At 43.7% G+C, this 27276-nt stretch overlaps 1 protein-coding gene across 1 annotated transcript in view; it reads right to left on the bottom strand.

Annotated features, from left to right (window-relative positions):
* Positions 1-24699: 24699 nt before the first annotated feature.
* The window catches only part of IGSF8 (immunoglobulin superfamily member 8), a 40048-nt gene continuing 37471 nt past the window's right edge, over positions 24700-27276 (bottom strand). Inside the window, exon 7 of the mRNA XM_030187106.1 lies at positions 24700-26839. The gene's annotated coding sequence lies outside the window, so the exon portion shown is untranslated. The remainder of the gene's footprint in view (positions 26840-27276) is intronic.

Raw genomic sequence — 27276 nt, 5'->3', positions numbered from 1 at the left:
CTCTGGCACAGACCGTATAAGTCTGCCCAGCACTATCCCCGCCTCCCACCACCAGCTCTGGCACAGACCGTATAAGTCTGCCCCGCACTATCCCCGCCTCCCAACCTCCAATATAATTCAATTATATAGAAAAGGGAGTGCTGGTCTGGTGCCATGAGTAGGAAGTGCCCTGAGCTGCCTTGTAGAATATCCCTAGTGAAGGCAGGAATGTAGTTGGGTCGTCACTTGAAGGGTAACACCTTGTAGCCAAATTCAGGACCTATGACTGCAGTGTTCCAGAGGAAGTCCTGGTGCATGACCCCTAGCCCAGGACCATTGCTACAGTGACCAGAAGAAAAGAATGCTAGGTGCGGCAGCATAATAGGGCAAAATGTCCTTGGAAGTGTCAAATGTAAGTTCGTGCTACCAGATCTCAGTCCTGGTTCTGACTTAAATGGGAGAATAAAGAAGCAGGAGGAAACTGCTGGGTCACAACGAGAAAAAAAATAAAAGCAGAGAAAACCAAAGTCAATGCTGTGAAGTGATGTGCCTAGTGGGGATAAAGTAGTATTTCGTATGTACATCTGTAATTTAAAAAGTGGAGTGATAGCATAGTTTATTTATTTAAAAGAATTTATCTGCCGATCCAGAAACAAATGATTACAACATGAAACAAAAAAACAATAATTAAAACACCAGAAACATAACATCAACATATTTAATAATGCTGTAATACATAGCTGTAATGATTGAGCTCTTAGGATTTTCTATTATATGTTTGTAAATAGCAATTATGTATATTTCTGTGAGTAATGCAACAGCTGTAGGAGGTTATAACACTTTCACCATGAGATGGTTAAGCCCACATATGTGTCACCGCTGCATGTCTTTAAATGGGGGAATACCAAAAATATATTTTTCAATATTCAATGCCTTGTTATTATCTAAAGACTGATCACTATATTTTTCCTGCCATGTCTTCCATTCTGTGTCTTTATTTTGATGTGTTTCCGTAATCTTTGAGAATGATGCTTGCCTTTGTTTCAGGAAGAGATCCTGTTGCTCCGTCTATTAACATTGTGTTTAATGCACTGACTCTGACTCTGTACTGAGCTACGGTTGCACCCTGTCTGACTCGCCTGCTGGCATATCCCTTGCTTCACCACTGCCAATGAGAGGAGACAGAGGACTGGGAGTAATTTTTGTGCCCCTCCATTATTTACACCCTGTGTAGCTGCATCTCTTGCCCAGGTCTTGGTACGGTGCTCCTTTCAGGTTACAGGACCCTAGGAGTTAGATGTGAGGCTGACATCTCTCCAAGCTTCTGATAAGCTAAGTGAAATGCAGAGGGCTCTTCTACAATATCACTGAGTATTCTCCAGCTTTCAGACTATTTCTTTCCTGGTAGACACCTCCTCTCTATCCCATTCTTACCATTTTGGCCTTTTCTAGTATCAGTTACTGCACCAAACTAGCTCTAAGCACCGTAATAATCACTACGGGTGGAATCCATGCTCTGCCACAATTCTGCAGCTGTGGTAAGGGCTGCGTAGTTCAGCACTTGAAGAACTGACCAGTCCCTGCAGAATCACCATAGGACAAAGCTTCTGTAGAGGTGGAGATGGTAGTACAGCCCTCTCTTCCTGATATCTTCATTCACACTCCCAATGTCATCTTAGGGTTCAGAGGTAGTGCAGCACTTTTTGCTACATCCAGGAGAATCTCTACTGCCCATAATTGCAGCATCATACTTTGTACCATGTGATTCAAAACAGGACACTCAGAGGACAACAATATGGCCTAAGGCACAGCGCAGCTGTTGTCCTCCTCAAAGCCCTGAATGGTCTGGGAGGAAAAGGAGAGGGAATTCAAGGGTGCCAGGAAGAGAGAGAGAGTAAGAGAGACTGAAGTGGTTGTGGTATGAGATCCCCTCCCTATCTCCATCTCTTCTCTCTTTGCAGTAATAATCAGTAAAATCCCTTAGTCTGCTCCCCCCCAAAAGAAACAAATTAACCCCATAAAAAAGCCTTATTTTGATCAAGTAAAATAGAAACTGACATAATGTAATATGCAGATCCATTCTAATATATGCAAACATGCCATGAGAGGGACAGAGGAAAATACAAGGAAAAGAGAAATATACATGGCCATAGCCACACACCCTGCACACACTGGCCTAACACACAAATGCTGGCAATACACACATATCCCAAACAGGTCCACAATCCACACCCATGATGGGATAGAGTGCAGGAAGGAAGAGGGAGGGAGTAAAAGGAAGGTGTTATGAAAGGGCTGGGAAATGGAAGAGTGAATGGCTGGTAAGTGAGGAAGGTGGCAGGAAAGGGTGTTAAGAGTATAGGAATGTGTGCAAGGGTGGGCGGCAGGGGAGTGAGGGAAGAGTGCAAGGGAGTAGTAGAGAAGGGTAGGGGAGTGCAAGAGGAAGAATGGCACAGGGTAAAGAGGGAGAAGAGTTCAAGAGGGTGGGAAGGGAAAAGCAAGTGTTGGAGGGCAGAGAACAGAAGTCCATATCTTCCCCATCATGAACACCCCCCTACATACCTATCCCCCCACACACCTAATGTTCCCCCTTCATACACATTCCTCCGTCACACAACCCAACACATCCATCCCTGCCACACACACTGTCACCCCTTCAACATTGCTATCCCTCCATACACCCACACAATCTCCTCTGCATATACATTCCCTACTCCCCCATATACACACCCCAACATCTCCCCACATTGTGAAAAGGGTCCACTGCTTCCCAGCTAGGTGGAGCCACCCACCAAACGAACTTCCAGAGCTCACCACAATTGCAGACAGTGGCTAGGTTAAAAGCTTTTATTATCAGGCCAATATCAGCTGTCTCAAACTTCAGTACACAAGTTATCTCCACACAAACAAGTTCCAACCACATAGGTTTCCAGTAAGGCAGGTAAATAAAGCAAGCTTCCAAATAAATCAGGCTTCCAATAAGGCAGGTGAATAAAGCAGGTTTCAAAATAAGTCAGGCTTCCAATAAAGCAAGTAAATGAAGCAGGTTTCCAAATACCTCAGGCTTTCAATAAAGCAGGTTTCCAAACCCTCAGGAGCTGGCCATCCCTGCCTTCGATCTCTCCCACTCCATAGAGGCTTCTCCCCCCTCATGGGACTCCTCTCCCCTCTGATCTACCCCTCTTTCCATGTAATCCATCCAATCATCTTCTTCCCTCTCCAAGGGGCCCCTCTCTATTCCAGCTGGGCTGCATGGTATATTGATTGTGTATCCAGGGGAACTGAGCTTCATCCCTCCACCTCCCCCTAGTGGGGGACAAAATTATAGGCTCAGCCTGGCCATCCCCCTGGCTCCCTCTGCTGGAACTGGGAATCCATTCCCTTGTTTCCCGATTACTCTCTGCCTCCCTCCTTGCAATGACTTCTGGTACTTGTATTTCAGGGTCTAAATGCTTCATCCCAGCCCCCCTGGCCATAGTCTTGTCACACACCCCCTCCCTCAAGAAATTGCGACCCTCGGAAGACCACCAAGGGATCTCCCGAGGGTCCGCAATTCGGGACAGGGCGTCTGCATTTCCATGGAGCTTCCCTGCCCGGTGCTGCACTGTGAAGGAAAAAGCCTGCAGGGCTAAATACCACCTCTTAAGGCGGCTGTTCTGGCCGCGCATCTGCAGCAACCATTTTAACGGGAAATGATCTGTTATGAGCGTAAAAGATCGTCCCTGAAGGTAATACTTTAAAGTCTCCATGGCCCACTTAACGGCTAGGCATTCCCTCTCTATCACCGCATAGCGCTGTTCTGCAGGCGTCAGCTTCTTACTCAGAAACAGCACTGGGTGCTCTTCCTGCCCAAAGTCCTGGGACAAGACAGCCCCAAGCCCTGTTTCGGAGGCATCGGTTTGTAAAAGGAAGGGCCTCCCGAAATCTATCCCCCTCAAGACAGGTTCCTGACATAAGATGTGTCGTAGGGTGTCGAAGGCTGCCCTCCCCTGTGTCTCCCATATCAAAATATTGGGGTGGGTCCTCTTTAACATATCTGTCAAGGGGCTGGAGATCTCCACAAAGTTAGGGATGAAACGTCTATAGTACCCCATGAGTCTCAGAAAGCTACGTAGGTAAAATGCTGCTAACCGGCAGGCTTCAGATGGAGGAGGGCTTCTATGGGTGGGGCTTGAGGACCCCCACCAGCTCAGGTATGTGGGGTTGTGGGGGAGCAGTGAGTGGAAGGGGGTACGGCAAAATTCTTTGCCCCAACTTTGGGATCCAGACCCTGCAAAATCGAAGGTCTGGCTACCTGCCTGATTCTGTCAACTTGTTTGATTTTGCCAAAATCTACCACAGTGCCTGAAATCCCTCAGCAAGATGGTAAGGATTTTTTCTTTTGTTGTGGTACTTTGACTTTTTGTTGATGTTCTTCCTTATAGCAAAAAAATGACCACTATCTGGTGGCTCTACCAGGTAAATAAGCTGGTATTTTGTTAAAGAAAGAACTTTCCAGACTTGGGAGAGTTTGCAACCAGAGAGATAACAGAAGGAGAATTTTGAATCTATAAATATTACAACCCAAAGACAGTTTCTGGTTTTGGTTGGCTGAGCCAACAGTACTGTAGTACTGTTGAACTTATGCTGATGTAGCCACTACAACACCAGTCTTTTGAGGAAGGGATAAGACGGTGAAGGAGACTGAAGAGGAAAGGAGAACAAAGCTTTTTCGGTCCTAGTAGAGAAGCTGAGAAGTCAGAAGAAGTTGAATGTAGTAGGGCCAGGGTCCTAGACAAGTGGTATTGAAGCCAGAGTTTGAGTCCCATTTTCAACCTAGAGTTTTAAGTTTATTGTAGACTGAATACCCTGCTTATCAACAATGCTAGACTAAAAATAGATGAGAGAGAAAAAGAAAGGACAATACAGATTAGATGGGGAAGAACTATAATAATCGTGATAGGAAATAGGGAAAAAGGGAAACACATCAGGTGGGGGAGTAATTTCCAAGCCCATGGTGCAAGAAGCTAGGGGTGAGATAATAACTGGGAGTAGAAGGCTTTTTCAAAGAGATGAGTTTTAAGGTCTGCCTTAAACCGTTCCAGTGAGGTTTGGGATTAGAGATGCTCCGGAAGCTGGTTCCAGAGCTCTGGACCCTGTACTGAAAATACATAACGTCGAATCCCAGCATGAGTAACGGCTTTAACTGTAGAAACAATCAAATGGTGCTGCGCAGCGGAGTGGAGACATCGTGTTGGGATGTATTGAGAGAGCAAACAGGTAAGAAATAAAGGCTCTCCTGTGCAGCTTATTTTAAAGACAAGAATCAAGATTTTATAGGTGATATCGTAGTAGAGGAATAACATGATCATACTTCCGGGCACAGTATGTAAGTTTAATTGCAGTATTCTGAACAAGTTGCAGGTGAAGAAGATCTTTCAAAGTAACGGACATAGAGGAGATACTACACTGTTCTTTTACAATTATAAGCAGTAAAGAGCAATAGTAGTACATTTGATTAATCATAAAATTTCTCGACAAGATGTTTTTAATTCAATTTTGGGTGAAAATGACAATATGTTTTCAGTGGAAGCTAAAAGTTTGTGCTTTGTCCCATTTGTCTCCCTCCCAGAGCCCCCCCCCCCCCCCAACCTATAGGCCACCCTAGGCCTAGCTTACTGTACAATCCCAGGTGGTCTAGGAGTGTAGTTGGGGCAGGAGCGATTCTCAGTTACTCCTGCTTATTATGGCTCTGCTCTCAAAATGCCTGCTGCGACTGGGGCATTGCTCCTGCCAACTACACCCCTAGACCATCAAGTATTATAAGGTAGTTCTTGGGGGGGGGGGGTTAAATTCTTTTCATTTGTGCTGTGATTGCAAGTAATACAGCTATGATTTTGCATGATTTATTTATTTATTTAGAGTGCACCAAATAAATTCTTTTGATACAAAATTTTAGCAGAAATTTAAGTCTTTACATCAGGGATGATAAGCTTCTTAGAAATTAGCTTCTCTGTGAAGTTATGACATGGGCTGTCATTCTACATACAGTATTATGCAAAGTCAGTCTCTGTAAGTGCCGTGGCATTTGTTTTCATTAGCTGCGGACTATGTAAAGGGTCATGGATTTGATATACCACCTTTCCATGGTATAACCAAAGTGGTTTACATTTATTATATACAGGCTATTTTGCTTGGAAGTAAACTACAGTCTCATTATTTAAATATTATATTCTGGTTTGAATACTGTGGACTTAGCAGGATGATGCAGACTACAAGCGCTGCAAATACCCCGTGGCACTCATTGGTTCACATTCACACAACCAAACTGGATTTTTGAAGCTTTGAAAGGTTTCAGTTTCAGCCGAAATTGAAAAAAGCTGTTCTGGTCAGCCTCTACCTAAAACGTCCTCTCCACAAACTACTCCACCATCGTGCTAACTGCACCCATGACCCAAAACTACCCTCTGTAACTACTCCAACATGCCTACTCCCCAAACTATCCATCTCCAACTGTTTCACCACCCACAACTACCTCCTCTCCCTCCTAGACAACACATACCCACCACTCACACTACATACATATAGGGACTGTAAATAACTGCCTAACCCCGATGGGATGCATTTGAGTCATTCTGATCCCTATTTCATTTTCTTTGTCCTTGGTTCTATTGTGAAAAGTACCGCCTGAATCATACAATTTTCTTATTGATTGCTATGTGTGCTAACAACTAGTATCCCATAACGGCAAACTGTACACATGCTTTGGGTCTAAATATTTAGTGGGGGCCTGTGAAATGTGTTGAGGTCAGGACCGACAACTCAACTGTCTAGCTTTTTTCATGATTCTACTGACTTTTGCATCAATGTCCAGAAGGAAGGCTAATGTGTGGATATTTTTTCTGAATTTATCTTCAGTTCCTTAATCCCACTGGTGAGTGAGCTTGTCCTGCCTGCTTCCAGTGTAACTAGGAGCAGAGGCTGTGGGGTAGGATCTAGCTAATGGGAAGGTAGTGAGGGATGGATTGGAAGGGAGGAGGCAAGGTACATGTGAGGTTTTTGAATATGGCAAGTGAGAAACAGAAAGGATGTTCCCCCCCCCCCCCAAAAAAAAAAAAAACCGCCCTAATGCATTTATATGGCAGAAGCAGTTCCAACAACTGCAGCATATAACCCTTAATCCAATGTAATATAGTAATTAAGGTACTGCTCTCTTCAAAGCAGCCCTCCCCTCTCATTTCCTCTCCTGATGCAGAGAACCAACAGATATAAAATACACATACACACACACAAATATGCCCATACACAAACATGAAAAAACAAGCATTCATGCACACCGGTATGTACACATATGCATTGACAGACAGACAGACACACACATTTGAGACCAATGTTAAACATTCTGCGGCCTAGAACAGAAATTTAGGAAGGGCCTAACCACACCAGCAAAGTATATCTCCTTCAGCCTGAGACAGGCTTGGGGCCCCCTGTAGTATGTGGACCCAAGGCAGTTGCCCCGGTTGAACCTCCTCCATGCCAGTCCTGGCACCTATGTAAACAAACAGACACAGACCTACCAGCCCACACACACACAAACAAAGCAGATAGGCATACAAAACAGAGATACACATACACACTAGTAAATGCAGGTACAAACCCACACACATAGAGGGGTTAGAAAGAATTCAATGAGCCATGCTCTGATTGCTTTCCCCACTTGTTACTTTACAGAACATAGGGAAATGGGACTTGATATACTGCCTTTCTGAGGGTTTTGCAACTACATTCAAAGTGGTTTACATATATTCAGGTACTTATTGTGTACCAGGGGCAATGGAGGGTTAAGTGACTTGCCCAGAGTCACAAGTAGCTGCAGTGGGACTCAAACTCAGTTTCCCAAGATCAAACCCACTGCACTAACCACTAGGTTACTCTTCCAGTCCTTTCACTGAGCTGTAGTAAACACTGGTGCACACTTACCGTCACTTAAAATGGCTTACTGCGGGACGCATTCAGGTGTAAGTTCCAAATCTGTGTGCGCTACAAAATATTTTAAAATTTTTGTTTGAGGGTGTCAGTCTGGGGGTCAGAGAGCAGGCGTTCCTGTGCTAATCAGTTTGCACATCCACATTACCACGCATGCTAACTGGTTAGCACAGGATTAGAGCGTGAGCCCTTACCGCCTACATAATAGGTGTCAGTAAGTGCTCCTGCAGTAATTCTTTTTAATGAATGCACGCTAAATGGCAACATTAACACATAAGGGAAAATAGGAAATTGGCCACTTTCTGGTTGCGGTAAAAATGACCTTAGCACATGGAGGAAAACGCCTGTAAGGTCAAGCTAAGGCCACGTTTTACTGCAGCTCAGTAAAAGAACTACAAAAAAAGTAGAGGCTCCAATTCCAAATTCAGTATCATGAAAAAAAAAATCAAAAAACAAAACACCCAACCCAAAGAAATTGCATGTAGCAAAGCCAGTCTCAAAGCTTAAGACCACTGGTAGTAGAACACTGTAGATACCAGCAAAATTAAAGGATAAAAAAACTGAAAAGCTTCTAACAAAATGTACTTTCTAAAGCAGATACCTATTTTTATTTGTAGTAGGGGCCCTGCAAGTAAAGGACGGCAGAGGTAGCATTTCTTCAAGAATTGGGTGTTAGCCAGGCCTCTGTTTAAACATTAGAGCTCCCTGCCAAGGCCAATGAAATACTGAGCGCATCCATACCAGACTGTAACAGACTGTTCACATCTTCTTACATGAGGAAAGCTCTCGTTCTTTTCTTCCAGCCAGCGCTTTCAACTTTTACAGCAAGCTGCCCAAGTTTGCAGTTATGATAGCAGTACAAGGCCCACAATGAATCTTGTTGATTTAACAGCCTGCTTACTAGGAAGATTGAGGTAGGTAAGCAAGTAACCTCAGGGAAGGGCCAACTCTGCCATCTGTGGAATCAACCTGCAGTATCTTCATTCATCACCAAGGTTTGCCAGTTCAGATGCTGGTATTGTTGACCTTTCATCCTCTTGAGCCAAGAGGGAAAAATAAAAGCTCTAATTAAACAATAAATCCTAAGTATAATTCCTAGAGAGAGCCACGATCTTGCAAAAAGAGGCCAGAGACTGAAACAAATGCCATGGGTTGCATATTTTCAGCAAATGAACTCACTTGTACATCACAGAGATTCTGTAGATTATAAAACACCTCTTTAAAAAGGAGACCAGAAGCATAGCACAGTCCCTTGCTCTCTTTTTTTTTTAAGCTTTCCAAACAGCACTGGCTTATATGGCCCAGATCTATATGGTCTCCATATACATACACTCTGCATAGACCAGGGGTTCTCAACCCAATCCTCAGGACCCATATGGGCAATCTGAATTTCAGGCTATCCACACCGAATATGCATGAGAGATTTGCATACAGTGGAAACATCTCTCATAATATTCTTCTCTTTCTCTGTATGGTCACTGCTAAGCACCATAATGCTCCAGAAAAGGAAGGAAAATTTTACCACATGTGGCATACAGGGAAAAAAAACTGAAGATCTCCAACAAGCCTGAAAACCAGAGAACTGCCCCTCTACAAAAGCATATAATGTAAGTTTAATGTAAGACTAAGAAGTACAACAAACAGGGTGAATTTTATTCCTCATCAAATGCCAACTGATTCCACAATGAAAGGACGCACTTCAAGAAACATGAATGCTGTTTTTTTGCACTTTTGTTTCCTATCTGAACTCATTGCTTTTCTCTTGTCTCTGTAGTTACACATGATTCCAGGCTTGAATTAGAAAGACATAATGGATGCTCTACTGAAGTTGAAACTGAAAGGATCCTAAGAGCACTCCTTACAACACTAGTCCAGGTGTCAGGCCTTCAGGCTGCAAGCCAAACATCTAAGACTTCCTGTGAGATGTTTTAAGTCAGAGACAATCTTCTTTTCAAGATCTACTAGGGATAGAGAAAGTACCTGCATATATAATATATGCAAAAACAAATGGTTTTGTGTCACACCTCCTGAAATCCTAAGGAGGTGTGACACAAAACCATTTGCTTTGTTTCAAAACTTACATAGCTTTAGGGACTTATTACTTGAAGTTTGAATTTCCCTTTGTTGAGTTATAATACATACAAACCACTTTGGTTGTACCATAGGCAATAAATCAAATCCATTACCCTTTACCTTAGTGCTACGGACATAAAACTAGGATGGAGTAAAAAGCTGTGTGTTATCAATGTATTGGTTGGTACAGTGTAACAGGAAGGAACCATTGGAGCCATATTTGCCAGGGCCAAAAAGGTACCACTAGAACAGCCCTTAAGATACACCTAGCCAGGTAGGTTTTCAAAATACTTACAATGAATATGCATGAGATAGATCTAGTGCATGCATATTTATCTCATGCCTATTATTTGTAGTTATCCTAAAAAAACTGACTGGTTAGGCGTGTCCTGAGGACTGGGGTTGAGAACCCTTGCACTAGAAAGACCTGAGCCTGGTCTTGAACAATCTTCTGGATGATTCTGGATATTAGTGGTACTACTACTACTACTACTATTTAGCATTTCTATAGCGCTACAAAGCATATGCAGCGCTGCACAAACATAGAAGAAAGACAGTCCCTGCTCAAAGAGCTTACAATCTAATAGAGGGAATGTGCTCCTCACTCCAACATGCAGGCATCTCTTATTAGTACCCAATGTTACAGAGATAGTTGGAAACTGCATCCATTCTGCTAATTGAAGGGTACTTGCCACAGTCAAAGTGCTTGTTTCACACCAATGACTGGCAAAGCTGGTTTCATTGGTCTCAAATGCAGCCTTGCATATAAAGCAGCTGCAGTGACGATCCTAGGTTGGTGCATTCTTGGCTGCTCGGAGCAGCTGCACAGCTCTCGGCTCCCTCTGCCCCGGAACAGGAAGTAACCTGTTCCGGGGCAGAGGGAGCAGGGAACCAGCGGAGCCGACAGGCGTGCAGCTGCTCTCTGCACCCCACCAGCGGCATGCACCCGGGGCGGACTGCCCCCACCGCCCCGCCCTTGGTACGTTGCTGAGCAGCTGCCATGCCATGAAATTTTCTGGTCACCCATTGGGGAGAAATTCTCTGCTTTGCTGGGGGTATTGGTGCACCCCAATAAACTGTAGTTCTTGTGCTGGGAGTAGGTGGGATTTTAATATATTTATCAGAAACTCCAGGGTTTCCAGAATGCATGCAGTTATCTCAAGAGATCTTTGTGTGTTTGGAGTTGCTGCTGCTATGAGCAAGTCATCCACGTAAAAGAAGATTTGTATTCAATTTATGAAGATGTGCAATGGCAAGTACCTAGGCACTTTGAACTATAGGAAGCCAAAGGACAATACACAGTATTGATAGTGTTAAATCTTGACAGGTCTGAGGTACTTCCAGTAATGTGCATGAATTGGAATATGAGCATAAGATATCATATCTCTACTATAATAAAAAGCACCTCCAACGTTCTGAAGCTGACTCCGTGGCTTCACTGAAGTGAAGGGTTCGTAAAGTTCGTCAGATTTGTCAGTCTGTCACCATCTCTCTCGGCTCCGCCCACGCATCAAAACGTGATGACATCGAGGGCGGCGGACCTATCAGAGGCGCAAGGGCGGGGCCGAGAGAGATGGTGACATACTGACGAATCTGACGAACCTTACGAACCCTTCACTTCAGTGAAGCCACGGAGTCAGCTTCACAACATTGCAGGTGTGTTTTATTACACTACACAGCTCCCTAATTTTGCAGTTAAACATCGCAGGGTGCCTCTGAAACTGGGAGGGAGGGGGAAAAACCCTGGAACTTGGAGGGAGGGGGAAAAACCCTGGAACTTGGAGGGAGGGGGCGGGGCCACCCTGGAACTTGGAGGGAGGGGGGCGGGGCCACCCTGGAACTGGGAGGGAGGGAGGGGGGCCCCTGGCACACACTCTCATTCTCACACACACACTCTCGCACCCAGTCTCACTCTCTCTGTCACACACACTCGCACATTCACTCTCTCTATATCACACACTCACTGTCACACACACTCTGTAAAACACACACACACCGAGGAAAACCTTGCTAGCGCCCGTTTCATTTGTGTCAGAAACGGGCCTTTTTTCCTAGTAGATCCATAAAGGCTAACCAATCATTTTGATGAGGTAGTGTTAAGATTGGTGCCAGTAAATATATTTATTCAATTATTTAAATAAAGACGTTGAGTTCTCTGAGATCTGAGTTTAAGTCAAAGTCCCCCTGACTTTCTGAGGCTTGGGAAATATCTTACATAAGTACATAAATATTTCCATATTGGGATAGACTGAAAGTCCGCCCAGCATCCTGTTTCCAACAGTGGCCAATCCAGGTCACAAGAACCTGACAAGATCCCAAAACATCCTGTGCTGTCCTTCCTAGAAACAAACAGCGGATCGTCCCCAAGTCCATCCTAATAACAGCCTATGGACTATTCCTTTAGGAAGTAATTCAAACCTTTTTTAAACCCCGCTAAATTAACTGCTTTTACCATATTCTCTGGCAAGGAATTCCAGAGTTTAATTACATACTGAGTGAAGAAATATTTTTTCCGGTTTGTTTTAAATTTACTACTTTGTAGCTTCATTGTGTGCCCCTTAATCCTAGTATTTTTTGAAAGAGTAAACAAGCGATTCATGTCTACCCATTCCACTCCACTCATTATTTGATAGACCTCATCAGTGGAGGAGTGGCCTAGTGGTTAGGGTGGTGGACTTTGGTCCTGGGGAACTGAGGAACTGAGTTCGATTCCTGGCACAGGCAGCTCCTTGTGACTCTGGGCAAGTCACTTAACCCTCCATTGCCTGCCGCATTGAGCCTGCCATGAGTGGGAAAGCGCGGGGTACAAATGTAACAAAAAAAAAAAAATCTCACCTCAACTGTCTTTTCTCCAAGCTGATGAGCCCTAGCCAATTTAGCCTTTCCTCATAAGGAAGTCATCCCATTCCCCTTTATCATTTTCGTTGCCCTTCTCTGTATGTTTTCTAATTCCACTCTATCTTTTTTTGAGAAGCAGTGACTATAACTGTACACAATATTCGAGGTGTGGTCACACCATGGAGAAATACAAAGGCATTGTGACATCCTCATTTTTGTTTTCCATTCCTTTCCTAATAATACCTAACATTCTATTTGCTTTCTTCACTGCCGCCACACACTAAGCAGAGGGTTTCAATGTATTGTGATAATAACCCTGGGTCCCAGGTCCCTTGAGCCCTTCTAATCGCTTGGTCAACACTCCCAGTTTTATAATTTCCATGAGTTCATGCCAAGGCCACAAAGTGTACCGGTATCTCTCCCAAATCTTCCTCGGTGAAGACCGAAGCAAAGAATTCATTTAATCTTTTCGCTATGGCTTTATCTTCCCTGAGTGCCCCTTTTACCCCCTCGGTCATCTAGTGGTCCAACTGATTCTTTTGCTGGTTTCTTGCTTTTAATATACCTAAAAAAGTTTTTACTATGTGTTTTTGCCTCCAACAAAATCTTTTTTTTCAAAATCCTTTTTTGCCTTCTTTATTAGCACTTTGCAGTTGACTTGCCATTCCTTATGCTGTTTCTTATTATTTTCAGTCAGATCCTTCTTCCATTTTCTGAAGGATTTTCTTTTGGTTCTAATAGCTTCCTTCACCTCACTTTTTAACCATGCCAGCTATCGCTTGGCCTTCCTTCCTCCTTTTTTTTAATACATGGAATATAAATGGCCTGGGCTTCCAGGATGGTATTTTTGAACAGCATCCACACCTGATGTAAATTTTTGATCATAAAGCTTTGACCTCTCTCCTGGGTGGGGGGTGAACAAGAAGCAAATCTGCCAGAAACTCTAGCAATGCTAGCCATATTCCCAGCTGATCTACTACTACTACTACTACTTAACATTTCTAGAGCGCTACTAGGGTTACGCAGCGCTGTACAATTTAACAAAGAGAGACAGTCCCTGCTCAAAGAGCTTACAATCTAATAGACAAGTGAACGGTCGGTCCGATCGGGGCAGTCAAATTGGGGCAGTCTGGATTCACTGAACGGTAAGGGTTAGGTGCCGAACGCAGCATTGAAGAGGTGGGCTTTAAGCAAAGACTTGAAGATGGGCAGGGAGGGGGCTTGGCGTAAGGGTTCAGGAAGGTTGTTCCAAGCATAGGGTGAGGCGAGGCAGAATGAGCGGAGCCTGGAGTTGGCGGTGGTGGAGAAGGGTACTGAGAGGAGGGATTTCTCCTGTGAACGGAGGTTACGGGCGGGAACGTAAGGGGAGATGAGGGTAGAGAGGTAGTGAGGGGCAGCAGACTGAGTGCATTTGTAGGTAAGAAGGAGAAGCTTGAATTGAATGCGGTATCTGATCGGAAGCCAGTGAAGTGACCTGAGGAGAGGGGTGATATGAGTATATCGGTTCTGGCGGAATATGAGACGTGCAGCAGAGTTCTGAACAGACTGAAGGGGGGATAGATGGCTAAGTGGGAGGCCGGTGAGGAGTAAGTTGCAGTAGTCCAGGCGAGAGGTAATGAGAGCGTGGACGAGAGTTCGGGTGGTGTGTTCAGAGAGGAAAGGGCGAATTTTGCTGATGTTAAAGAGGAAGAAGCGACAGGTCTTGGCTATCTGCTGGATATGCGCAGAGAAGGAAAGAGAGGAGTCAAAGATGACTCCGAGGTTGCGGGCAGATGAGACGGGGAGGATGAGGGTGTTATCAACTGAGATAGAAAGTGGAGGAAGAGGAGAAGTGGGTTTTGGTGGAAAGACGATAAGCTCGGTCTTGGACATGTTCAGTTTCAGGTGGCGGTTGGACATCCAGGCAGCAATGTCGGATAAGCAGGCCGATACCTTTGCCTGGGTCTCCGCGGTGATGTCTGGTGTGGAGAGATACAGTTGGGTGTCATCAGCATAGAGATGATACTGGAAACCATGAGATGAGATCAGGGAGCCCAGGGAAGAGGTGTAGATTGAGAAGAGATACCGGATACCAAGAGCCTAGAGCAGGGAAAGCCAGACAACCGCAAATACCCTCCTAACAGAAGGGCCGCGAATAAAGTTACCATGCGGCTACACAACGCTGTCCAAAGAACATGAGGCACCAGGAAGTCACTAGCGCCACCAGTCATCCCGAGCAGGAAAACGAGGATTAGCCCTTGAACACTCTCACCACCGGCGGTACACAACGGCAGAAAGCCCTCAAAGTCCCCTCTTGCCAAGGACCGGATGAAAAAGATGGTCCAGAACGATCCTACTGCTCCAAACCCGCGCATATCCACTAGTGCCCATTATCACATAAGACCCATAAGCTCTGCTCACCATGCAGTGACAGAAAGTACAAGATGGCGCCCACGACGGCGAGAGCCTGCCAAAACTAAAGATTGATATGGACACAAATGGAACCGTAAACAAAAAACTCCTCTGCCAGCGCTCAAACATAAAATAAAATACCCCCATGCTGATGCCATGCAAAGTAAAGTTGCTCTTGCATAAAACTGACGAACTGCTCCAACACAAAGATGAAAATAACACTCACCTCAATGTGAAGCAAAAACAGAGCCCCAAAGGAAGGAAATTACCAACCGCTGTGGTGCAAGAGGTGAAAAGCCCTCTGCTCTGCTTATTTTCTTCTCTCTTCGACTTTTCCTTTTCCCAAGTCTTCTTTTATTTTTAAGGCAGGAGTTGTATTTAGAAACAGAAGCTGAGTGCCCCGGAGTGTTACCAAGCCTGGCACCATAACAGGGATAGGGAAGGGACATGGCACTCACAAGTGTACCCCTTACTGGCTCTAGCTGGCCACAAACCCTTAGGCTCAACTAATCCCGAGGGAACAGGCTAGGAGCAATCTCAATCAAGAGAGCTGCACAGGTTATGTCCATCCACCTGCTGAGATAGAGCGAATACTGAGAGTAAGCTGGCTGCACAGGTCCACATATACTAAGACTCTGAAGTTCTCTCTACCTCCACCTGCTGGTAGGGGGACATAACCCACTCGTCTCTGGATTGATCTGTGGGACGCTATGGAAGATGGTATGTTGGTATGAAGTGCCTTATGTGTTAGTATAAGAATTTTGGATAAATTCAATAGAGATCCAATGAAGATAGGATTACTTCTCTTCTACACTATCATATTTAGTGACCTGACAAATAACATGAGCTGCAGTGTTCTGAATGGTTTGTAACCATTTCAAGTTAGTTTTAGTGATACCAGCATAAATAACATTACAGTAGTCGTAGCACATAGTAATATATGCCTATGAAAGAGTGCATATTGATTTCTGATCTATTGACTTTCTAATTGACCATAACTGTCAGAGAAAGTAAAATGATTTCTTCACAACAGCGGATATCTGTGAGCTAAATGAGAGGGCTGACTCGAAGATTACGCCAAGATAAATTGAACAAGGAAACTGGAGTGATATGTCTGTGAAAAATAGGGTAGGAATTAATACTGGTGTAGGGTTATGACCTGTTATCCATGATGCTATTGTTTTACCTGGGTTTAAATCCAGGTGATATGTATTAAGCCAAGTTGTCACCTCACGAAGACAGTTCTGAATCAGTTTTACATCAGGTGAAGATGGATTAGTGTAATGAATCAATAGGAAATTTTCAGGAGTATGAACTGATCCCTAGTGACTGAATAAGCAGTGTCAAGGGGCTTATAAACAGGTTAAGCAACAATGGGGAAAGGACCGAACCCTGAGGAGCTCCATATGAAGTGGGGTAGGAATGTGAGGTAAAGGCAGATTGTAGTACTTTAAAAGACGTTCCTCTAGGAAAGAGGAGAATCATCTATAAACGGTATCAGAGATACCAAGTGAGCACAGATTATTAAGAAGTTGGAGATCAATTAGGTCAAATGCCACAGATAGGTCTAAGGAGATGACAAGAGCTATCTGGCCTTGTTCTAAGCGTGAATGTAAATCTCTATAGAACATAGTAAGAGTACTGTCTCATGAATACAGACACTTGTTGCATGTACAAACATGTTCTGGGTTTATTTTTGAATGATAACTTTTCCTGTCAGTACACAAACATACACAAGAGATACTGCACTGTTCCATGGCAACAGAACCTATAGCAAAAAGCCTGATGTTAAAAAAATCCTCCTCCCAAACTGTTACAAAATAGGTGAAAACCTTTACGTTCAAAACAACTTTCTATTTATACAATTAACATGGAAAAATTATGTCTGTTCTTATAGTGTTGAATATTTATACTAGACTGGATATACTACTGACACCCCTCAAACATCCTAAGCTATCTTCCTGAGACATGGCAACTTACCTAAGGGCGTGAATGGATTGCAGAACTAGATTTTGGTCTTGTCAGACAAATCTGATTAATTATTTTGAAAGGATGACAAGACAGCAACAACATAGATATCATACAGCAAAACTGGCAAAATGCCCAGGGCCACCCACTGATAGGGACCACTTGCTGCTAGGCCTACCAAGTTACTCCTTTTATCCCCTCGGTGGTCCATTGTCTCTCCTCCCCTGCTCATAATCTGGTATATGTGACTTTCTCTCTCTCACTCCCCCCTCCCCCACTGCATCTACCTTAGCATCCCCCACTGCTAAGGCTGCCAGCAACAGAACTTCATACCCGCTGCCTGCAGCCAGCTTTGGAGCCTTTTCTCAGATGCAACCTGTGCACACGGAAACAGGAAGCTGCATCAGAAGGGGAAGGACACATCAGAAAAAAGGCTCTGAGGCAGGCTGCAGGTATGAAGTTCTGCCACTGCTGGCAACTTTAGCGGTGAAGAGTAGATGGTGGGTTGTGGGGCGGGGAGAGAAAGACAGAGATGTCATTTCGTGGGCTGGAAAGGAGGGGAATGGAGGGAAAGATGCAGAATCAAAAGAGGGAAGGGAGAGGAAGATGAAATACCAGACCCAGGGGCAGAAGGGAGGGAAGAGAGAAGAGGTCCTGGACCACCGGGGAAGGGGAAGAGAGAAATGTTGCACCATGTGTGTGTGGGGGGGGGGGGGGGGGGGAGGAGGAGAGGGGAGTTGCAAAACTGTTACTATTTATGCCCAGGGGTTCTGAAACTATTGTCCTAAATCTAGTGCTTGGACTTGGAGAAGAAGGCTGCAGACTGATACAGGGGAGGGGGGAGATGACATGGGGCTGGGAATGGCAGAAGGGGTCTGGGGGCTGACACATGATTGAGGGAACTGATGATGAGGTGGCAGAAGGAGGCTGATGTTGGCATAGTGATGTGGGCAGATGGTGGGGTGAAAGAAGAGGTATGATATCGGCAGATGGTGGGGATGGATGAAAGGGGTGCAAAGTAGGGCTGGGAGAAGGCAGCTTGGAGTTAATAGAGGCTGGGTGTGGGAGAAATGCCAGATATTAAGGAATGAGTGTAGGAGAAGAGTTCTAGGGCTAGGCACCCAAGAAGAGGGCTGAAGTCAGGAGGCTGACATACAGGCTGGGGATGATAGGGAGGCAGGTAAGAAAAGATAGGGGATTGGAACTTGGAGGGGCCTAATGCAGAAACTAGGGATGGGCAATAGGAGAAGGCAGAGGGTGAGAAGGGGTTAAGAGTGCAGGTAATGATGAAGAAGAGAGAAAGTGGACTGGAGGGAAGGAGTCAAAATGGAAGGCAAGAGGGAGTGAAGTGATGAGAAGGGAGATAGGATAAGAAGGAAAAAATGTGGAAAGAAAGGATGAGAAGGTGACAGACTGGAGGGAGGGAGAGGGTAATAAAGAGAAAGGGATGAAGGAGCTGGAGGGGGTAGAAAATGGTTGAGAAGCACTGAAAAGGAACAGATGTAAGCAGGAGTAAGGAAACCTGGTAGCAAATAAAAAGGGGACTGGATCCAGGGGTATTGTGCAGGTTGCGGATTTTTTGGGGGGGGATTATCTCAAGGAAGATACTTAAAATTTGTAGGGGAGGGAACTGCAGGTTAGGTTGGGGGTCAAAGGTAACAAAAAATAGAAAAAGGGGAGATGTACTTGTGCGTATATACCATTGAAGTTTGTAACATTATGAGAAAGTGGTCCTTTCACAGACAGCTACTGTTTGCACTATCTGATGACTCTTGACGGTGTTGGCTTCTGTGTTTTGTTTTGACTGGAACCATGATCTGTTATGTTTGTCTTTTAATAAATGTTCTCAATAAATTTAAAAAAAAAGGGGGTGGGGTGACCAGAAAGAAACAGAGAAAAAGGAAGGCAGATAAAGACCATAAGGCACTGGTTCCCAAATCTGATCCTGAAGGCACCCAGGCCAGTCAGATTTTTAGGATATCCACAATTAATATTCATGAGAGATTTGCATGCAGTGAAATCAGTGCATGCAAATATCTCACATGAATATTAATTGTGGATATTCCAAAAGCCTGACTGGCTGGGTGCCTCCAGGACCAGGTTTAGGAATCACTGCCATATGGCCTATCCAGTCTGCCCATCCATGCCATCTACCATCCCTTCCTCTCTCCTAGAGATCCTTTGTACTTGCACCAAGCTTTCTTGAATTCAGATACAGTTTTCATCTCCACTACCTCCACCGGAAGGCTGTTCCACAAATTCACCACTCTTTCTGTGAATTAAGTATTTTCTCATATTACTTCTGAGTATGTCCCCTTTCACCTTCATCCTATGTCCCCTCATTCTAGAGCTTCCTTTCTATTGAAAGAGACTCACCTCCTGTGCACTTATGCCATGGAGGTATTTAAACATCTCTTATCATATCTCCCTTCTCCTGCCTTTTCCCAAAGTATACATACTGAGATCTTTAAGTCTGTCCCTATACAATTTATGATGAACACCACTGACCATTTTAGTGGCTAACCTCTGGACCAACTCCATTCTGTCTTTGTGAAGGTGTGGTCTCCAGAACTGTACACAATAGAGTCCCAGTTTACTGACCCTCGGTTACCCGATACTCTGGATTAACTGACAATTGGTAATCCAGGCTCCATCTACTCTCTCCCCACCGAACTACTTCTTCCCCCTCCCACCCACCTAAACAGCAGCCAGGATGCCAAGAAAGGTTGATATGACTAAGACATGTCTGTTTAGGAAATTTGTGATAAATTCTATAGATTTAACAATTATTGGTCGTTCATTACTTTGTTACTGATTTTATTGTTAATTCTAAAGGGAATTTTTATTTTCTGTTAATAATGTAAGGCTGTCAATCTCTGGCATGTTATGCTATGATCTGGGGTTGGTGGGGGAATGAGATATAGAGGAAGACAAATGAGGGCTGGGGAGAGATGGGGATAGTGGCAACCATGAAGAAAAAAGGGTAGCTGTAAACAGAGTTCACTCAAAGGAAAGGGATGCTATCAGCAGTGTGCCAAATGATTTGGTCCATGACTGACTCTTTTTAACATTTTTTTGTGAGCAGTATTGTTGAAGGGCTGTCTGGTAAGGTTTGCTCTTTGCAAATAACATAAATCTGTAACAGGGTAAATAGTATGAGGAAGGATCTAGCTTTTGGCAGCTAAGATTTAATGCTAAAAAATGCAGGGTCATTCATTTTGGCTGCAAAAACCCTAGGGAGTAATACAATATAAAAGGAATGGAAAACAAAAATGAGAATATAATAATGCCTTTGTATTACTCATGGTGCGACCGCATCTCAAATACTGTGTGCAATTCTAGTCACTGCATCTCAAAAAAGATATAGTGGAATTAGAAAAGGTACAGAGAAGGGTGATTTCCCTATGAAGAAAAGCTAAAAAGGCTAGGGCTCTTCAGCTTTGAGAAAAGATGGCTGAGGGGCGATACGATGGAGGTCTGTAAAATACTGAGTGAAGTGGAACGGGTTGATGTGAATCGTATGTTTACTCTTTCCAAAAATACAAGGACTAGGGGGCATGCAATGAAACTACTAAGTAGTAAATTTAAAACAAATCAGATAAAATATTTCCTCACTCGATGTGTAATTAAACTCTGGAATTCATTGCCAAAGAATGTGGTAAAAGAAATTAGCTTAGCGGTGTTTAAAAAAGGTTTGGATAATTTCCTTTAAAAAAGCCATTAAGATGAACTTCGAAAAATCCACTGTTTATTTCTAGGATAAGCAGCATAAAATCTGTTTTACTGTTTTGGGATCTTGCCAGGTACTTGTGACCTGAATTGGCCACTGTTGGAAACAGACTAGGCTTGACGGACCTTCGGTCTGTCCCAGTATGGTAACACTTATATTATGTTAACATAAGGGGTGGATAGTTTTGTGCATGAAAGAAGAGCAAAACTTAGGGGTGATCATAGCTGATGATCTTAAGGTGGTCAAACAGGTAGAAAGGCAAAGGTGAAATCCAGAAAGATGCTTAGGTGCATACTACTACTTCTATTTAACATTTCTATAGCGCTACAAGGCATACGCAGCGCTGTACACCATACCCAAAAGGAGACAGTCCCTGCTCAAGGAGCTTATGGCCAACAGCAACACAAGCACATATGAATAGCTATACTGGGGGTCAGACCAATGGTTCATCTAGCCCAGAATCCCGTTTCCAACAGTGGCCAATCCAGGTCACAAGTACCTGGCAGAAACCCAAATACAGTGCAATCCGCTTAAGTGCAAGGGTCTGGGACCAAAGAAATGCATGCAGTTAACCGGAGCGTGCACTTAACCGTTGTGACCCAAAGAAGCTTGACATCTGATAAACATATGTACAGTACTGTTTATTATACTACAGTATACAGTCTCCGTTAACTAACGTTGGGCTTACTTGAAGTAATCAGTCATAGTCCTCTGTACACTCTTGTGTCTGAGTTCCATAGACTACGTCTGCCAGACGGTAAAAACTGTCATAGCACTGACATCCAGTGGCCTCCAGATAGGCCCGCACGGTGTTGAGACTCTCCAGCGCTCTTGCAAAAGTGACAGGAGGTTGTTGAATTTCGTCAGCATGTGCCTCGCTGCTCATCTGTTTCATCATCAGCTGTTGTCTGCGTGTAGGCGCATATCTCGACATCAGTACTGTCGTCAGCTGTTTGTAGATCGTAATCAACAGCTAGGTAGTGATGAAACTCCTCTTCAGTAACATCGGCTGGGATGTCAATAGCCTGTTCATCTGACGCGTTTGCAACAGCTGCATCTGTTTCGTCCACATCCCTAACAAAGCTTGCCCGCTTATAACAGTTCACAATGGTTGCCTGTGTAACATGATTCCAGGCTTCTTTCTGCATATGTAGGGAATCCAACAGTGATAGATTACGAGCCAGTTCAACAGCATGCTTATCCTTGCCAGTCTGGTCATCCATAATGCTCATCAGACGTCGCAGCACAAGAGCCCGATAATGTTGTTTGAAATTGGCTATTATGCCCTGATCCATAGGTTGGATCAGAGAGGTAGTGTTTGGTGGCAGGAAGACCACCTTGACGTTAGACAGCCTGACATCATCACTGTGTGCAGCACAATTATCACAAAGCAACAAAATCTGATGCTTTTGTGCCCGCATTCTAGTGTTTAACTTCTTTAGACACTGTTTCCAAATTTCCACAGTCATCCATAAATTTGCGTTAGCCTCATATGACACAGGAAGTCGCCTAACATTCTTGAAGCAACGGGGCTGTTTGCTCTTTCCAATGACGAGGGGTTTCAACTTCTCACTCCCATTCATGTTGCAGCAAAGAAGGATCGTCAGTTGGTCCTTCGACGTTTTACCTCCTGTAGATTCAGCTTGTTTGAATGCAAGTGTTCCATCAGGAATCGCTCGCCAGTAGAGACCGTTTTCATCAGCATTGAAAATGTCACAAGGTGCAAACTCGTTCAAGATGGTAGGAAGAACTGAAACAACCCAATTTTCAGCACCAAAATCAGCGTCTTGTTTTTCACCATGCTGTTTCTTGAATTTTAAGTTGTTCCTCTCCTTCCATCTTTCCAACCATCCAACAGTGGCTTTGAATTCAGTTAGTCCAAGACTTTCAGCTAGCTGATTAGCTTTCTTCATAAGCAGTGGACCACTGACAGGAAACTGTCTGCTCCTGACTCGAGAAAACCACCGAAGAGCATCTTCTACCTCCTCAGCTTTTCCCTCCCATTTTTGTTTTCTGTGTGGATTTGTATTGTTTTGCCAGTCTTCCAGAAGCTGGTCTTTTTGCTTCAAGATACGTGAAATTTGACTGAGATTGACACCATATTATTTAGCAATAGATGCTTGACTTTGTTTTCTAGACTCCAGTTGTGCAGAACGGGGACTAGGGAGATATAATTGGTGGTCGTTTATAGAATGAAGACATGCTTGGGAATAAGGAATAGAAAGGTTAGAGAGATAAAGAGGGTGTCCCATCTGATAAGCTTTAAAGGCGAGTGTGAGAGTCTTAAAAATGATCTGTTGATCAAATGGGAGCCAATGTGATTTGACAAAGAGAGCAGAGACGATCATATTTTTGGGCATGGTGAAGCAACTTGAATGCAGTATTTTGGAGAGTCTGGAGCTTCTTAAGAAGTCTGGAGTTTCTTAAGAAACAATTACTAGGTGTCCTAGTTGAAACATAACCAAGCATACAGCTGGGTCTGTCTGGCAGGCTGTAAGTACAGCAATAGCTATATTTCCTAACAGAAATGCAGGTGCTCATGAAGCCAGGTCTGTCTGGCAGGAAATCCTTTTCTTTTCTTCAAGGTTTATAAGCTAAAAGCAAGACACAAAAGCATACCCGACAGTAGCAATGTTTTGCCCATGCAAGGGCTGCATCAGGGCAATCCAAACAACCAGTGTTATGCAATAAATTCTCACCAGCCTGGTATTATAACAATAAAGCACACAAGATGGCAGGTAAACATAGCAGTTCAGTTCAGCATCAGCTAACAGCCAGATGTTTGGACAACAGCCACACTAGGATTACTAGCTATTTAGATTATTATAAAGCTTTGTGTTTAGACCTGGGAAGAGAAGGAATGGGGATGAATTAAATAGGGAATTTATCCAAGAGGAGAAAGATGACAAACTTATCTTATAACTAATCAAGCTCTATGGTTGACATCTGGTATGAAGCCTTGGTAGCATGGACAGAACAAAAAAGCAGACTGGATGGGCCAGTTGATTGTTTTAAGGAGAGCCTTGAAGATGTGTGATGGTATTTTATTTGCCCAAATGATACCCTAATCATTGTCTTTGATGTTTCTTACCCAGTATAAAGCAGAATTACTTCTTAAATTGCTTTGATTTCAATTTTGCCAGTTCAAGTCTTTGCACCTGTATAAAGCTGCAAACTCATCTATGAGATTCTCTCCCTGCCATACCCACATTTTTTCTCTCCCTGCCATACCCACATTTTTTCACCTCCAAGTAATAAGCATTAATACATTTTCCACTTTCTGCCTAAACTATATTAAAGAGAATACAAATAACTGGATGAACAAAAACAATTTATGAGAGCCCTTAAGCACTGACAATGACCTTAAAAACACTAAATCTCAGCCAATTTTCCATAAACGTTTCAGAGCATCCATAGAAACAGTGATCATAAAAGCATTTTGTGAACTTCAGCTGATTATATACATGGTCCTTTATGTTGAATTGAAACCCATTACAACACAATTCAAACATTCAGGATTAAATTTTGAAGAGGTAGGTGCCTAAAAATCACAATACAGCCATGCAAGAAGCGTCAAAAGGGTCAACAAACAAGTTATAAGACCATGTTACTGGACTAACTCAGGGTTTTTCAATCCAGTCCTTGGGACACACCTATCCAGTTGGGTTTTCAGGGTACCCACAATGAATATGCATGAGATAAATTTGCATACAACGGAGGAAGGGCATGCAAATCTATCTCAAGCATATTCATTATGGGTACCCTGAAAACCCAACTGGATAGGTGTGTCCCGAGGACTGGGTTGAGAACCCCTGAACTAACTCAATACAGCTGTGACCAGCTTTGGAGAGTTATGCTCCTTTCATCAAGAAAGAGCACAGAACAACTCTTGAAAGCTAATCACAGACGTATTACATCAGTCCAATAAAGTCTCTATTCAAAATTGACTAGAACAGAAACCAGACCACTTTGCCAAACAGATTCTAAGAAACTTTCAAGGAAACAAGTGTGTAAGCAGAATTAAACAGCAAAAACGTTACACGTTCAGGAGTGTGGTAGCTTGGAGTGTAGCCTGATTGAACAAGCTCAAATATCTAAAAACTGCTCACAAGCGACTGCACTGGGTAGCTGTATGCCCAATCCAATAGCCAGATAGGGTTATGAATTCTCAACACAGACTGGACATAGATCCCCCTCCAGAGTGTCCTTTTTGCATTTATCTGTGTGCTTGGTAAGCACAAAAGGAAAGACCTTCAGTCCTTTCAGTAATACGATTTCTCCCATTTGTTGCACTTGGGAAAAACTTTAGTTTTATCTGGTAGGCAGCATGTCAGCCCTCATTTCCTCTCTTTGCTGCTGCTGTCTTAAGTCACATATTTGCTATGCAGTGCTGAACTACAGCATTCACTGCTGCTCCAGGCTTTGTCTTTCCCAGTTATGAAAAAGAGGCTTTAGTAGAGACCAGTAAACTCACTCCAATTTTAAGAGGCAAGCAGATCAAGCAGTGGTCAGGAGTTGGCCCATGGTCACAAGGAGGTGTCAGTGGGAGAGCTGAGATTTGAACTGCAGCTTCCCTGGTTTTCAGTCTTGCTCTAACCACTAGACTACTTCTCCAGTTCTCAGAATGCTCAGCAGCTTCTCCCTCTCTTCCCCACAATTTTCCCCTCTTTCATCTACTCACCTACCCTCTACCCAGTATCAAAACTGTCTCTCCTTCAACCCCTTTCCTCCCTGCACATTGATCACAGAAAGAAGACAGAAGAGTCACTATCTTACATTCTGAGTCCCTCCTACTTGCCCCTCAGATTTCTCTAGTGGTGCCTCCCATAACCCTGCTTCAGCTTTGTGGTGGCAGTTTCCATGCAGACTGGGAAGAAGGACTTTTTCTGCTTTGGATCAGCCTCAGAAAAAGACAATGGTGTGGGAAGCCCCACCTCCTGCATGTGCCTCCAGCATTTTAAAGCAGATTCTGCCTCCAATTCTGCCATGGATTGGCTGCTGGCTGCAGCCCAAAGTCTAATACCAAGAGGTGTCAATGGAAGAAGGGACACTGGCATAATGACACCTCCTCTGGCATGGCTCTTTATGTGGCTGCACAGCTTGCATGCTCTAAAAGCCAGCCCTCATAATAGTAGATGGTTACCTTATAAATCACCTGTTACTCAAGATTGTAACCTCACAAATCATTCTGCAGTAGCATTTATTGTGGGCTGTTCTACTCTAACATATGTTTAAAACAGAAGTCATTAAAATAGAATTAATTCTTAAATGGGTCTTCAGGAGAAACACTCTGTGTGCCACTGGCGGGTTCTAGCTACAGAACTGAATTCCAAACGTTGTCATGTTAATAAGAAGTTTGACTGCTGTGGTGTCCATGAGGATGGACAGAAATCACACCAGGACCATTGGACCAGAATCAAACTTATCATTATACTAGCACAGCTGGATCTAAGTCCTTGGTTCACAAACAAAAGTGTGTGCTTGTGTGTTATGAGATCACAAAGACAGGCTCCATGAACAGAGCACGACAAGGACCAATTTTCCATCCTTAATTCACAGAGGGCATTTTTAATTTATTTCATATTTAAAAATGTTCACAGTTAAACGTTAATGTCTGTGGGAAATGACTGGTGCTTTCTCTTGTCCCTTTTGTGTCTTCCTTCTTGTGAAGTCCAGAGCCGAGTACGAAAATATTCATGCTGCACTCTTCCTTCCATAACAAATTATGGACAAACCAGTTTTGCAAGATTTTCAAAACTTTTAACAATATTAGTTCTTTCAAAACTACAGTACTTATTGTCTAATCTGAAAGAGCTGGAGCAGAAGAGAGAATGGATGCCTGTTGTCAAAAAAGGAAATCCAGCAAGCTAGGGAAGACTGACATGAAATTGCGTCCTGTGGAAAGAAAAGAACTTGAATTAATTTGTAGTAATTCGTTAATCTTGCAAAAGCAAGATACAATTTCTTCCTTGCAAAATGTTGAAGATGCAGCGACAATGTTTAATCCCCCCCAAATTCCGCTATGGCAGTTAGCATTTGTGTTAAACGTTGGCCGCCACAGTCAAATTATACCTGCGTATTCAGCATCAATATCCGAGTATTCGCTGACATGGAATATCCAGGTAGAAAGGGCAACACTGGGAGTTACATGGCGAGTGGCAATATTCAATGCTGTTCTCCAAGTAACTCCTTGCTCTGCCCCATACCATCCTGGTGCTATCCAGATAGTGTAAGGACAAGTCTGTAGAAATTTTCAGAGCAATCCAAGTATGGCCGTAGTTAGCATTACTTATCCAGGTAGCAGCACCTGCTATCGACATAACTGCCTGATA

This window comes from Microcaecilia unicolor, chromosome 14, assembly GCF_901765095.1.
Source record: "Microcaecilia unicolor chromosome 14, aMicUni1.1, whole genome shotgun sequence".
Taxonomy (NCBI): Eukaryota; Metazoa; Chordata; class Amphibia; order Gymnophiona; family Siphonopidae; genus Microcaecilia; species Microcaecilia unicolor.
This window is presented reverse-complemented; position numbering and strand designations above follow the sequence as displayed.